The sequence below is a fragment of the Triticum aestivum genome, chromosome 7B, assembly GCF_018294505.1.
Source record: "Triticum aestivum cultivar Chinese Spring chromosome 7B, IWGSC CS RefSeq v2.1, whole genome shotgun sequence".
NCBI classification, from domain to species: Eukaryota; Viridiplantae; Streptophyta; class Magnoliopsida; order Poales; family Poaceae; genus Triticum; species Triticum aestivum.
The window spans coordinates 477,061,030-477,076,318 of NC_057813.1; the positions used below are offsets into that span (position 1 = coordinate 477,061,030).

Consider the following 15,289-nt stretch of genomic DNA (forward strand, 5'->3'; position numbering starts at 1 on the left):
GGATGGGAGAGAGCGAGAGGTTTTAAGCTGGCCCTTGCTTCTTGGTCCGACCTTACATGTACATGCATGGTCCCTCTCCGCTCCGACCTCACAAGCTAGCATCGCGCGCCCATCGCCTTGTTGATTAATTGTGCAGCGCCTAGACGTCAGGCGCTACACTGTATAGTGTAGCGCCTATCCCTCAGGCGCTGCACACTGACTTAGTAATTTTCAGGTACTAGAAATAGATGTCCGCGGCAGTTAGTAAGTGCATGTGCAGCGTCTGGCTGTTAGGCGCTGCACATTACGTGTGTGGCGCCTAGCTCAAAGGCGCTGCACTGCTTGGTGCGGGGTCCAGCGGTGCCACGCTGGCCAGAAGCATGGCGTCTAAGATCTAGGCGCTGCACGGTGTAGTGTGGCGCCTAAATGTCGGGCGCCACACAAAAGGGTTAGCTGGGTGAATTTTTTTCCGGAACAGTTCAATTTGTGAATTGATTTCGTCCTCGGGTCAGAACAGTGATTTCTGCCTGTTTTTGGTTCCTTGGCTTCGATTGAGAGTGGGGATTGGGGGAGACGCGTAAGGCTAGGCGAAAATCCTAGACGCACGGGTCAACAACACTAATTAATTTCTCCCCTACCTTGGGGAAAGAGGCAGGGCCAATTAAATTAATTAAACTCATTAACAGTCGTGCAATATGCGCCCTCTTCTTGTCTCCACGTAGGCAAAAGAACAGTAGAGGGAGAGAAAACATGTTGTGTGGGGGGATAAAAAAGAGAGAACAGAACGCTGTCGTCCTACACAACTTTCTCCCTCGCGTCTCGTTCTTTTCTTCCCCCGACTGGTGGCTAGGGTTCCCATCGGCAGTACCGCAGCCGCCGCCACTGGAGAAGGCGGCAAGGCGCCCTTCTGAGATGCTCTTCTCCTCCAAACTTTTTGTCTTCGCAGCAAGGTGTCATTCCATCCCATCACCATGGTGGTTGCAGAGGAGGGGAGGAAGGGGATGGCATCGAGGTGCCGACGGAGCACATAGGTCGAGGCGGCAAGATGCAGAGGTGCGGGTGGTGCGAACGGAGAGGCAACTCCATACCCGCGCGCAGTCGCCTGCCCTCTCCTTCCTCCTCTGCCTTCCCTCTCCTCCAGTCAGCGCCGCCACCACTGCCACACCTCGCCGCTACACTATTCCTGCAGCGGTGACCCCGTGGAGGAGCAGATCGACCACAACGGTTTAAAGTTCTCTGCTAGGTTTGGAGCTACTACTCCATCTTCGATCCCAGCCATCTCGCACCCCCCTGAAAATTTCTGGGTAGGTACAAGGTGCCCTCCCCATCTCCTGTGTGTATGTTGGATTCGATTCGAATTGAGAACAATATATCAGCTCATCTCAGTGAATTTCTTATTAGAATGTAATAAATGCATCGATTTTTAGATTACAAGAAGCCTGTTGTTGCAGTACATAAAGGGAGAATTAATCCTACTTAAATTCAGAGATAGCAAGACATGAACTACTGACCGTCTCGGGCTGACAGCTGAGGGAGAGGGGGAGGGCAGCTGCCGCTGCTTCTCTCGAGCCCTTGTTGCTGGTGTGGTGGATCTGCTCCGAGCCCCTCAAGCCACCCATCTTCAAGGTGATCACTGCATCCACATTTGATCTTCCTGACTTGGGAATTCATGTCCTTTTTCTTATATAAATATGTGAGACACTTCATTGGCTATCTAAATGGAGTTTGAAGTCTATCTATTTCCATAGTACAATAAGCAAACCCCGCAATGTTCGATTTGGTGCTAGATTTCATATTTATTCACAGATACTTCTGTTTACTATCTGCCCAGAAAATTACAATATGATGAATCTGAAAGGAGAAGAGAAATGGCAAAGAACTCCCTTAATATACACATTATTATGAACAATGGACAGCCAATCAGTCAGTAAGTTATGCATTGTGAAAAAGCAGCATGTACAGATTATTGCTAGGATTCAAAGTGACATTTTGTACTTTTTGAAGTGGACAATTATTCTGTTAGCTTAGCTGAGTTCGCCATTTTTTTCTTTTGGTTTGGCATCCTTGCGTCATTTTTGGTCGACGAATAAAGATAATGCACTTCTGTTGTGCGCAAAGGATAATTCTTTTGAAATTTTAGGTGTTAGTTTTGAACTGCCTGAGATGATAGAGTTCTTAGTTGATTGGCTAGCTTGAGATGATCAATGTAACCTTTAAAAAATGAGGATATATACTGAACTTGTAAAATGCAAATTATGGAGGATGTGATGATAGCGGTAGCGAAGAACACGACAAATAAGAAGAATTCTCTCTTACATTGGCAACTTTGAGTACTTGCCTCCTTTGATGCTGACATGCTTACTTCCAGCAAGACCCACCATATTTTACAGTCACCGCTAAATGGATGGATGGGCATAGTGTTTCTCAATTCTTTTAGTGCCTGCCACCGGTTCGACGGTTTGCTCACCTCGTTTCCGTTTTGCTTACTGTAGATTGTCGCAAGGTTGAGACTAGAGTCCAACTCTGAGCTCTGAGCTCCAGGGGAGTGACCAACTCATGGCGTGGTGTCTGCTTGCTGTAGGTATACTCATCCTCAATACCCAGCTCTCTTCTCGTGCACTTCTTCTTGATCATCATGTCTCTGAATCCCGCATGTATGTTCTCTCTTCCTTCACCATCCTTCTAGGAGTATTCGACAAGTAATCTCTTTTTCTCAAATATCCATAGTTCACAGGACTGGTGATTGCTTAGCAAAGCATTTGAACAATTTAACTGATGCTCATGATTGTAAACTGCATGATACAGAGCACCCTAACGAGTTTATATATGTCATCATTGAAGAAAATGTGATCAGCGAAGGAGTTTCCTTTTATTAAAATAAATTGGAATATAACTTTGATTTAGTAATACGCTCTTCATGATTTATTTTCGTATGGCTTCAGTCTGAGGGCAATGAGCACTGGAGGTTTCATAGCCACTCTTGAGTTAATGATGACCTTGCCTAAAAAAATGCCCACATCCCATATAGGCCAGTATTATTCAATATCCACATGCCTCAACATGTACAGTGCACAGTTACTTACATAAGTAAACCCTCAGCTCACTCTAACCTTTTGTTGTCAAATGTAGGAACTCCAAGCTAACTCATATATCAATCCTATTTTCCTGTAACTATTTTAGGTGCATCTACTTGATTTCTCCTTTTGGTTTAGGGAAAGTTTCAAGGGTCACTACTTTTGGATTCTTAATTGATGTTTTTTGTGTGGCAATCAAACGAGAGAGCATCCAATATCTGTTACCTACTCCCTCCGTTCCAAAATAGATGACTCAACTTTATACTATTTTGGAACGGAGGGAGTACATTGGAGGCCGATGCATTAGATTTCACCATCTTCATCTATTTTGTTTCAAGATCATTGTTATTTTGATTCAAGATATTTTCTCATTGTGATGGAAGATAGAAAAGGATGGTTGTAGAAAGACAATTATTTTACTTGGAGTTTTTTTTCTGTGTTTGCATTGAAATAATAATGTTCAACAGCAGATATAGCTTGCAGTCAAGATACCACACAAATAGAATTCAGTTTTACTTAAAGGAGCTTGCCAACCTAATTTTGGTTCTGGCTGCAGCACAATGCAGATTTTGATTTGGTTTGCTTGCAAGAGATTTGTTATTTTGATTATTTTATTCACTATTCTATATGATTGTCCTTTACTTTGGAACTAAACAAGCTCCATTTTCTGTCTTTTACATTGCATTCTTTCTTGGTTAACTGAACTTTTCTGTTCTCATTTCTTCCATTTAATGACGTGAATATTTTTGATGAGACGATAGATGTTCTTTCGGTCTTCTTGGTTAAATGAACTTCTCTTTTCTTCATGTTTGGCCACAATGAATACTTGCTCATACCGAACTATAATTGCAAATGGTTTGCGCATGAACGAGCATAGGCTGCATTGCATTCTTTTGTGGGAGAACAACAAGGAACTGGAGACGAAATTGGAAGACAACAGGTCTATCCTCTGAACTTTTTTTATTTGTACCAGATCTTAATAGTTTGAGATGTGTAAATCTTATGTCTTCGTTTACATGACAGTTGCATGTTGATATATAGCATCGTTGTTTATTTTATACGTTCGATATCTCTTGTCATTTCAAATTTTCAATACTGAGTCCACCATCTTCCCCGAGTCAGTGGAAACCTACAGAGCTGCAATTTTTTAACAGACTGTCATATTAAGCTATTGTCCAATGTTTATATTGGTAAGTGGCAACATCATCTATCTTATAGTTAGTGGCATTTTTGCTTCGCAGGGAGTGAGTTGAAGGTACCTGAACAAGTCACCTGTACGTATTGTCCCATGTGCTGTCTGCTTACATAGCTCTGTTGCCACAGAAGGTACGCACCGAAATATACATTTTACTGATATCACATGCTATTTGTAGTAGTTTAAGCACCCTGCCAGTTTGTTGTTTGCTGGAAATGACCATCTTTCACAAAAGAACATAAAAGTACTACTAGCATGAGTGTCATATGGAGTTCATCAAGTAGCTCACACTTTTCATATTCTCGTTAATATTCACTTGGTAGCTCAATAACTGCACAGAGTACAAAAGTAAGCAAGTTTGTCTTGCTTTCGGCAAATGAAAGCTAGCCTTACAGTGAAAATTTTCACCTGTGCAGGATGCAAACATGAGTTCTGCATGAGATGTGTGCCACGTACATTTGCTTGACCAGCTACACATTGGTGAACCCAACAGGCGCTATTATCGTGCCCACTCTGTCGGCACCCGATCATCTCGTCGTCATTCTGCACGACGAGCCTAGCGGTTTCCTCGGACTTCACCGCCCCCGGGGACCGGGCCACCGAGCTTCGTTGTGGTGCTGGTGCCCACATGTTGTCGATGGGCTTGATGAGAACGGGATGATGCTACCGTTGGTGCGGAGCCATTGCGCCATCATCAACCACGCACGACGGGAGTAGCTCTTTGAGGAGATTGAGACTGAGGATGACAAGGAGTTGAACCAGCACGATGCCGATGCCAAAAAGTCACATGTCGACAGCTCTCGCGGGTTGGCGCTGCCGCCAACGACGACGAGGCAAGCGGCTTCGGCTCGGGGCGCGTCGAAGTAGTCTTTTTTCTTTGGCTTTTAGTCTTTATTATGCTCGGTGTCAATCTTTTACGTTGTAAAAAGCCTTGCATACACTTGTGCCAAGAATGGACCAAACAAGAAAATGAAAGGGGCGCTATCCCACCTGGCACCGCCAAGGTTCCACCTAGCCCCAACCACTAGTATCTTTTACAACTCGTTTGGCTCCTGTCTTTTGACTCGGATTTCACGGATTTCATTTCCGAATTCCGGCCCTGACTTGTTTGGGTGTCACGAAACTATACCCATAATTTCATTTCCTAATTCTATCGAATCCATCTATATATGGCCTAATGCGTTGTTCAAGGCTAATTTTGACCAAATGTTAGAGCAATAATATATATCGTGCAAGTTACACGAAGTATACCGTCGAATTCGTGCGTGAAACGAGCTTCTAACAATATAATTTTCACATTATACATCTCATGTAGTACTATTAATGTTATCAATAGTCAACGGAAAAACTAACGCCCACACGTGTGGGCGTTTGCACATCGCCTACACGCCTCCATCACCACTCATTTTGCCACGTATGAATAGATGGCATTAGCAGATTTTTTTTGGTTTTTTGGCTTAAAAATGTTTTATCTCTTATTAAAAAAGCGAATTAAAAATCCGCTTTCACCATTAAATCCGTCTCGATGAGATCTTCAAAACTAGACCTCGTATTGATATATTTCAATGATTTTTTTTTTGCCCAGAAGTTGCCATGATGTTTACACTATAGTTGCCATAGTGCTTAAACTGAAGTTGTTATGTGGCAATTTTAGTTTGTAGATCATGACAATTTTAATTTTTTGATGATGGCAATTCCAGTACTTTAACTATGAAAATAATTTTTTGTATGAACCATGACAATTTTAAGTGCATGTATCATGACAATTTTAGTTTATGGTGCATGGCAAGTCTAGTTTCTTAATTCCCTGTTTTATAATATGTTAAAATTTAATTTTAAATGTAAAAGAAAATAGCTGAAACATATCATAACAACTTTAGTGTAAATATCATGGCAATTCATGTGCAATAGACATGGCAACTTTAAAAAAAATCACCAAAATATATCGATAAGAGATCTAGTTTCAAAGATCTCGTCACAAGGAATTTAATGGTGAAAATGGATCTTCAATTAGATTTTTCATTTAAGAGATAAAACATTTTAAAAACTAAAAATCCAAAAAAAATTACATGCATGCATGCGGTGACATGGCGTAGTCTGTGTGTTATATCGCCTACACGCATCCATCATCACTCATTTTGCCACGTATGAATAGATGCCATTAGCAGATTTTTTTTTTGTTTTTGGCTTAAAAATGTTTTATCTCCTAATTAAAAAAGCGAATTAAAAATCCGCTTTCACATTAAATCCGTCTCGACGAGATCTTCAAAACTAGACCTCATGTTGATATGTTTCAACGAAAAAAAATTGCCCAGAAGTTGCCATGATGTTTACACTATAGTTGACATAGTGCTTAATGTTGGAAATATGCCCTAGAGGAAATAATAAAATGGTTATTATTGTATTCCCTTATTCATGATAATTGTCTATTACTCATGCTATAATTGTATTGACCGGAAACCGCAATATATATGTGAATACATAGACCACAACATGTCCCTAGTGAGCTTTTAGTTGACTAGCTCGTTGATCAACAGATGGTCATGGTTTCCTGACCATGGACATAGGATGTCATTGATAAGGGATCACATCATTAGGAGAATGATGTGATGGACAAGACCCAATCCTAAGCATAGCACAAGATCGTATAGTTCGTTTGCTAAGAGCTTTTCTAATGTCAAGTATCATTTTCTTAGACCATGAGATTGTGCAACTCCCGGATACCGTAGGAATGCTTTGGGTGTACCAAACGTCACAACATAACTGGGTGGCTATAAAGGTGCACTACAGGTATCTCCGACAGTGTCTGTTGGGTTGGCACGAATCGAGACTGGGATTTGTCACTCCGTATGACGGAGAGGTATCTCTGGGCCCACTCGGTAATGCATCATCATAATGAGCTCAATGTGACTAAGTAGTTAGTCACGGGATCATGCATTACAGAACGAGTAAAGTGAGTTGTCGGTAACGAGATTGAACGAGGTATTGGGATACCGACGATCGAATCTCGGACAAGTAAGATACCGATTGACAAAGGGACTGCATACGAGATTGCTTGAATCCTTGACATCGTGGTTCATCCGATGAGATCATCGTGGAACATGTGGGAGCCAACATGGGTATCTAGATCCCGTTGTTGGTTATTGGCCGGAGAACGTCTCGGTCATGTCTGCATGATTCCCGAACCCCTAGGGTCTACACATTTAAGGTTCGGTGACGCTAGAGTTGTTATGGGAAATAGTATGTGGTTACCGAAGGTTGTTCGGAGTCCCGAATGAGATCACGGACGTGGAGAGGAGCTCACGAATGGTCCGGAGATGAAGATCGGTATATTGGACGAAGGGTATTGGAGTCCGAAATTGTTCCGGGGGTACCAGGTGATGACCAGCGTGTCCGAAAGGGGTTTCGGAGGCCCCGGCAAGCGTTGGGGGGCCTTATGGGCCAAGGGGAGGGGGCACATCAGCCTACTAAGGGGATGAGCGCCCCTCCCACCCCATCTCAAGTAACCAGGAGAGGTGGGGGCGCCACCCCTAGGGCAGCCGCCCCTCCCGGCTTGGGGGGCAAGTTTCCTAGGGGGTGGGGGCGCCCAAACCCATCTAGGGTTTCCCCTGTGGCTGCCGCCCCTCCCCTAGGGAACCCTAGGGCACCTCCCCATCCTCCCTTCCCCCTATATATAGTGAGGGAGAGAGAGGGCAGCCGCACCCTTCCCCTGGCGCAGCCCTCTCCCTCCTCCAACACCTCCTCCTCCTCCGTAGTGCTTGGCGAAGCCCTGCCGGAGAACCACGAGCTCCATCACCACCATGCCGTCGTGCTGTCGGAGTTCTCCCTCAATTTCTCCTCTCCCCTTGCTGGATCAAGAAGGAGGAGACGTCCCCGGGCTATACGTGTGTTGAACACGGAGGCACCATCGTTCGATGCTTAGATCGGAATCGACCGTGATCTGAATCGCTGCGTGTACAACTCCACCAACCGCGTTCTTGTAACGCTTTCGCATCGCGATCTTCAAGGGTATGAAGATGCACTCTCCTCTCTCTCGTTGCTAGTCTCTCCATAGATTGATCTTGGTGATGCATAGAAAATTTTGAATTTCTGCTACGTTCCCCAACAGTGGTATTAGAGCTAGGTCTATTGCGTAGATTCTATGCACGAGTAGAACACAAGTTGTTGTGGGCGTTGATTTTGTTCAATATGCTTACCGTTACTAGTCCTATCTTGTTTCGACGGTATTGTGGGATGAAGCGGCCCAGATCGACCTTACACGTACACTTACGTGAGACAGGTTCCACCGACTGACATGCACTTGTTGCATAAGGTGGCTAGATGGTGTCAGTCTCTCCCACTTTAGTCGGATCAGATTCGATGAAAAGGGTCCTTATGAAGGGTAAATAGCAATTGGCATATCACGTTGTGGTTTTGGCGTAGGTAAGAAACGTTCTTGCTAGAAACCTATAACAGCCACATAAAAACTTGCAACAAACAAATTAGAGGACGTCTAACTTGTTTTTGCAGCATATGCCGCGTGATGTGATATGGCCAAAAAGGATGTGATGAATGAAATATATGTGATGTATGAGATTGATCATATTCTTGTATTAGGAATCACGACTTGCATGTCAATGAGTATGACAACCGGCAGGAGCCATAGGAGTTGTCTTTATTTATTGTATGACCTGCGTATCACTGAATAACGCCATGTAATTACTTTACTTCATTGCTAAACCGTTAGCCATAGTAGTAGAAGTAATAGTTGGCAAGACAACTTCATGGAGACACGATGATGGAGATCATGATGATGGAGATCATGGTGTCATGCCGGTGACGATGATGATCATGGAGCCCCGAAGATGGAGATCAAAAGGAGCAAAATGATATTGGCCATATCATGTCACTATTTGATTGCATGTGATGTTTATCATGTTTATGCATCTTATTTGCTTAGAACGGCGGTAGTAAATAAGATGATCCCTCACTAAAATTTCAATAAAGTGTTCCCCCTAACTGTGCACCGTTGTGAAGGTTCGTTGTTTCGAAGCACCACATGATGATCGGGTGTGATAGATTCTAACGTTCGCATACAACGGGTGTAAGCCAAATTTACACACGCAAAACACTTAGGTTGACTTGACGAGCCTAGCATGTACAAACATGGCCTCGAAACACAAGAGACCGAAAGGTCGAACATGAGTCGTATAGTAGATACGATCAACATGATGTTCACCGATGATGACTAGTCCGTCTCACGTGATGATCGGACATGGCCTAGTTGACTCGGATCATGTATCACTTAGATGACTAGAGGGATGTCTATCTTAGTGGGAGTTCATTAGATGAACTTAATCATCCTGAACATAGTCAAAAGGTCTTTGCAAATTATGTCATAGCTCGCGTTTCAGTTCTACTGTTTTAGATATGTTCCTAGAGAAAATTTAGTTGAAAGTTGATAGTAGCAATTATGCGGACTCGGTCCGTATACTGAGGATTGTCCTCATTGCTGCACAGAAGGCTTATGTCCTTAATGCACCGCTCGGTGTGCTGAACCTCGAGTGTCGTTTGTGGATGTTGCGAGCATCTGACATACACGTTTTGATGACTACGTGATAGTTCAGTGGGTAATGTTAAATGGTTTAGAATTGAGGCACCGAAGACATTTTTGAAATGTCGCAGAACATATGAGATGTTCCAAGAGCTGAAATTGGGATTTCAGGCTCGCACCCACGTCAAGAGGTATGAAACCTCCGACAAGTTTCTTAACCTGCAAACTAAGGGAGAAAAGCTCAATCATTGAGCATGTGCTCAGATTGTCTGAGTACTACAATCACTTGAATCGAGTGGGAGTTAATCTTCCAGATGAGTTAGTGATGGTTCTCCATAGTCACTGCCACCAAGCTATTAGAGCTTCGTGATGAACTATAACATATCAGGGATAGATATGATGATCCTTGAGCTATTCGCGTTGTTTGACACCGCGAAAGTAGAAGTCAAGTGGGAGCATCAATTGTTGATGGTTAGTAAAACCATTAGTTTCAAGAAGGGCAAGGGCAAGAAGGGATACTTCATGAAACGGCAAATCAGTTGTTGCTCTAGTGAAGAAACCCCAAGGTTGAACCCAAACCCGAGACTAAGTGCTTCTGTAATGAGAGGAACGGACACTGAAGCAGAACCACCCTAGATACTTGGTAGATAAGAAGGCAGGCAAGGTCGACAGAAGTATATTGGATATACATTATATTAATGTGTACTCTACTAGTACTCCTAATAGCACCATGGTAATAGATACCGGTTCGGTTGCTAAGTGTTAGTAACTCGAAATAAAAGGCTATGGAATAAACGGAGACTAGCTAAAGGCGAGGTGACGATATGTGTTGGAAGTATTTCCAAGGTTGATGTGATCAAACATCGCACGCTCCCTCTACCATCGGGATCGGTGTTAAACCTAAATAATTGTTATTTGGTGTTTGCGTTGAGCATAGACATGATTGGATTATGTCTATCGCAATACGGTTATTCATTTAAGGAGAATAATGGTTACTCTGTTTATTTGAATAATACCTTCAATGGTCTTGCACCTGAAATGATTGGTTTATTGAATCTCGATCTAGTGATACACATGTTCATGCCAAAAGATATAAGATAATAATGATAGTACCACCTGCTTGTGGCACTGCCATTTGAGTCATATTGGTATAAAATGCATGAAGAAGCTCCATGTTGATGGATCTTTGGACTCACTCGTTTTTGAAAAGTTTGAGACATGCGGACCATGTCTATTGGTATGTGTGCATGAAGAAACTCCATGCAGATGGATCGTTTGGACTCACTTGAGACATGCAAATCATACCACATGGGCAAGATGACCGAAAATCCTTGTTTTCAGTAAGATGGAACAAGAAAGCAACTTGTTGGAAGTAATACATTTTGATGTGTGCAGTTGTCAGGACCCCGATCCTAAGTCACACCGATCTAGCATGTAACACATCATATCACTTTGCGGCCCCACGCACGGTATTCCCACGGGTGCCACCTTACCTGGCCCGGGACCGTTTGCGCCTTTTGGCTCACGTATATGATAGTGCCGCTAGCATCCATATGACAAAGAACCCGGGCTGACATGGCTAGTCGTAAACCCAAAGTGGCACAAACTTACAGGGACAGGCATCCATGACCCAACATCGAACGTGTCGGTCATCAGCGAGTGAATCCAGGCTGTAGCACTGGGCTAGCAGGACTCCGATGAACCAGGCTGTAGCGGGCTAATAGGACTCCGGAATTCATCGCGTGACATTTCCTCGAGGGGACAGACATAGGAACGAAGAAGGACACATGCCGACCAGCCTAGGTGTTCCGGAGCAGTAGCAAGCTACCATGGCTCAGTGGAAACACTAGGAGACATTTCCCGGTAAGAGAGGCTACTAAGGATAAACAACTAGATAGTCAGATCCCACACATATCAAGCATTTCAATAACATACACACAATATGCTCGATATGTGCAAGTACAACATGGCATCACAACATGACTCTACAACTCAAGTATTTTATTCATTAGGCTCTGAGGAGCGAGATATTACAATCATGGATCTCAAGACCCAACAATCAGAGCATACAAATCAAAGCACATGCGGAAGCTTAACATGTGTGAGTACAGACATCTACAAATGAAAAAGGCTGAGAAGCCTGACTATCTACCAGATCCTGCCGAGGGCACAAGATTGTAGCTGAGGTAACAAGCTAAACGTCGAAGTCCACGCGGTACTACTAGCGAGACTGAAGTCTCTCTGCAAAAACATAAATTAAGCAACGTGAGTACAAATGTACCCAGCAAGACTTACATCAGATCTAACTACATATGCATCATTATCAACAAAGGGGATGGTGGGGTTTAACTACAGCAAGCCAGCTTTGACTCGGTGGCTATCCTAAACTATGATTGCAAGTAAATCTTTTGAGGTGGCGCACACGAGTCCACATATTCACCATATCAATACACCAGTATGGATCCGCTCCCGTCTCCCTACGAGAACGCCATCCATAGCACTCATGCTTATCTTGCGTATTTTAGAGTATCCACTTTCACTTGTCTATGAACTGTATAGGCAACCCAGAAGTCCTTTACCGCGGACACGGCTATTCGAATAGATCATATTAACCCTGCAGGGGTGTACTTCTTCACACACGCTCTCACCGCCGTTTACACGACATGTACTCAGCAACCTTCAAGCGGAAGCCCAGCGAGGGTGTCGGCCACGACCTGACTAACCACACAAGTCTCTCGTCCAGGTTTATCGCCTATTCGGATTCCATCCGCAAGGAGATCCGGCCGGGGTGTCGCTCACGGCCCCAAACGATGTGTGCAGGGTTCCCAAGCCCACCTCGACGGGTGGATCTACGCTTGGTACACCGTGCCACTGTGCCTAGTCTGTCCCAAGCCCACCTGTACCGGGTGCCACTTGGTAGACTACTAACACTACCTATAAACACCAGAAACTAGTTGCAACTCCTGGACAGAGATCAAGTTGATTAATAAGTCGAGAGAGCTTGGAGTGCCCGGAGCCCAATGTGTGGTAGTAACTGTTCATGGATCACAAACACAGAACTCAGTTCCTGAGGACGGCTGCAATGAGACAACCCACCATGTACTCCTACATGGCCTCTCACCGCTACCTTTACCAAATCGTGTTCACACACTTAGTTCACACACGGTAGGACATGTTTACACACCTCCAATTCATCCCCGATGAATCAGACCTGACACGACTCTAAGCAATAGCAGGCATGACAAACAAGCATGAATGAGTAGGCACATCAGGGCTCAAACAACTCCTACTCATGCTAGTGGGTTTCATCTATTTACTGTGGTAATGACAGGTCATGCAGAGGATAAAGGGGTTCAGCTACCGCAGCAAGTAACAGATGAATCGTTGTTGTCCTAATGCAGTAAAAGAGAGCAGGAGTGAGAGAGTGGGATTGTATCGGAATGAACAAGGGGGTTTTGCTTGCCTGGCACTTCTGAAGATAATATAGTTCTTCATCGGTGTCATCGAACTCATCGTCGATACGTCGTCTATTGAGAGGGAACAATTACCGGCAAGAGAGAGGAAACACAATCAATGCAATGCGACAATATGATGCATGAATGTGACATGGCAATATGCTGTGGTTTGAGCTAATGCAGCTAGCAACAGGTTAAATGAAGTTGATTTGAATCCAAGATTCAAATCTAAACTCCATATGTGAAGGTTTAAATGCCATTATATGATTTGTGCTAAATAGCAGCTATAAGTTGTTCTAACATGCATGAAAATGGTATAGATGGATAGATTGGATTTTTCTGATCATTTTTCATATATAATTTATTTCATTTGGAGTTACGGTTGAATTTATATGATTTTTAGAAGTTTAGGGCATTTTCTGGAATTTCCTGAGGTAAAATAAATCCAGAAAATACATATTGCGTCAGCATGACATCACCCTGGTGTCAGCAGGTCAACTGGGCGCCTCCAGGTCAAACCTGACCAGTGGGACCCACTGGTCAGTGTCTCTGGCTGGTTTGGGTGGATGACAAGTGGGACCAGTCAACGTTGACTTGACCAAGTCAAAGCTGACACGTGGGGTCCGCAGGATTAGCACTAACCTAAATAGGAATTAAACTAACCTAAACAGGCACGGGGGCCCACATGGCAGTGGCTCTGGGGGGGTTAGCGGGGTCATTAGTGCTAACTAAACTGGAATTAGGCCGACGGCTCGTCGCCGGCGAGGTCAGTGGCGGCGGAGCGCGTCGGGTTTCGCCCACAGGCGACCATTTGGACGGCGGTTTGGTGCTACGCGTAGCTGGGGGTCGCGCGCATCTGGTAGTGCAAGTGGGAGAAGCTGGGGTGGTCGGAATCTTTGCCGGCGACGACCCTGGCGGTCACCGGAGTTCGGCCGAGGTCGAACACGGTGCTAGTGGGCACGGCGAGACGCGTGGGGTGGAGTTTTGGACTCCTGCGAGTGCGGTGAGGGCGGTGGTGTGCTCGGAAGCGAGCTTGCGCGGCTGTGGCCACGGCTACGCCATGGCCGGCGGCGAGGAGCAATCGGCTCCGGTGACTAGGGCGGCTAGAGGGTGCGTACGGGCACGGGGAACAAGGGAGAAGAAGGCGGAGCTCACGGCGGGGTCGGAGATGGTCTCAGCGAGCTCGGGGAGGCGGAGACGGCGGCATATCGACGGCGGCGATTCTTCGTGGCTAAGGAGGGGAACGGCGGAGCTGGCGGCACCCAGGGCTTCCGGCGCCTTCTGTCTTGGTGAGGAGGAAGAGGGGGACGAGGCGGGGCGTCTGGGCTGCTCGAGGGGGCGAGGGAGAGGCGATGGCCGCGATGGTGCTCGTCGGTGGCGGCGGGCGCATTGGGTGAGATGGGGAAACAACGAGGGAGAGAGTAGGGGGGAGGAATGAGAGGCCGGATCGATCGGGACGGCACCGAGGAGGAAGACCCACGGCGTTGCGCTGTCCCGGGGACGCAGGCAGGCAGGCAGGTAGCGTGGCGAGCTCGGCGGCGTCGCGGTGTCCCTCCTCTGCCTACTGGCAGAGGTAGGCGATGACTGACACCAGGCCAGTGGGCTGGGCTGGCCAGGTAAGTTGGCCCAGGTAACTCCCTCTCTCTCCGTTTTCTAATTTGTTTTTTTGTTTTCTACTATTCTGTAGTCTTAGGGCTTTATTTAAAATACCAGAACAAACCCAAAAATCAAGGAACTGCTCATGGATACTGTTTAGACTATTACCAACAGCAAACATTTTAGTTCATGATTATTTGGACATTTAAAATATTTTGTAGCATTTAAATGCCCAAATGCAAATAGAGTATGATTTAATCCAGAGCCCAAATATGTCATGGAAAAATGTGCATCACCTCTGGTTATGGCTTCTAGCATTTTCCAGAAATGATGAACATTTTTGAAAGCCATTTGGATTCACTGAAATTATTTTAGTTGAACCTAGTGAATTCCTTTGATGCTAGGGTTTAGGCAATCCCCATTTCAAATTTCAAAAGAATTTAAACATGATGCAACA

General features: G+C 44.9%; 1 long non-coding RNA gene across 9 annotated transcripts; it reads left to right on the forward strand.

The window, feature by feature from the left end:
* The first annotated feature begins 742 nt into the window (after window positions 1-742).
* On the forward strand, window positions 743-5,262 carry LOC123159644 (uncharacterized). 9 transcript variants are annotated; one of them, XR_006479831.1, is made up of 6 exons: window positions 743-1,283; window positions 1,466-1,605; window positions 1,811-1,906; window positions 2,472-3,993; window positions 4,295-4,379; window positions 4,665-5,262. It is a non-coding gene; the product is annotated as an uncharacterized lncRNA (long non-coding RNA). The 9 variants fall into 9 exon arrangements; XR_006479829.1 differs by having other exon boundaries at window positions 749-1,605; XR_006479828.1 differs by lacking the exon at window positions 1,811-1,906 and having other exon boundaries at window positions 751-1,605; window positions 2,472-2,560; window positions 3,109-3,993.
* Window positions 5,263-15,289: the final 10,027 nt, after the last annotated feature.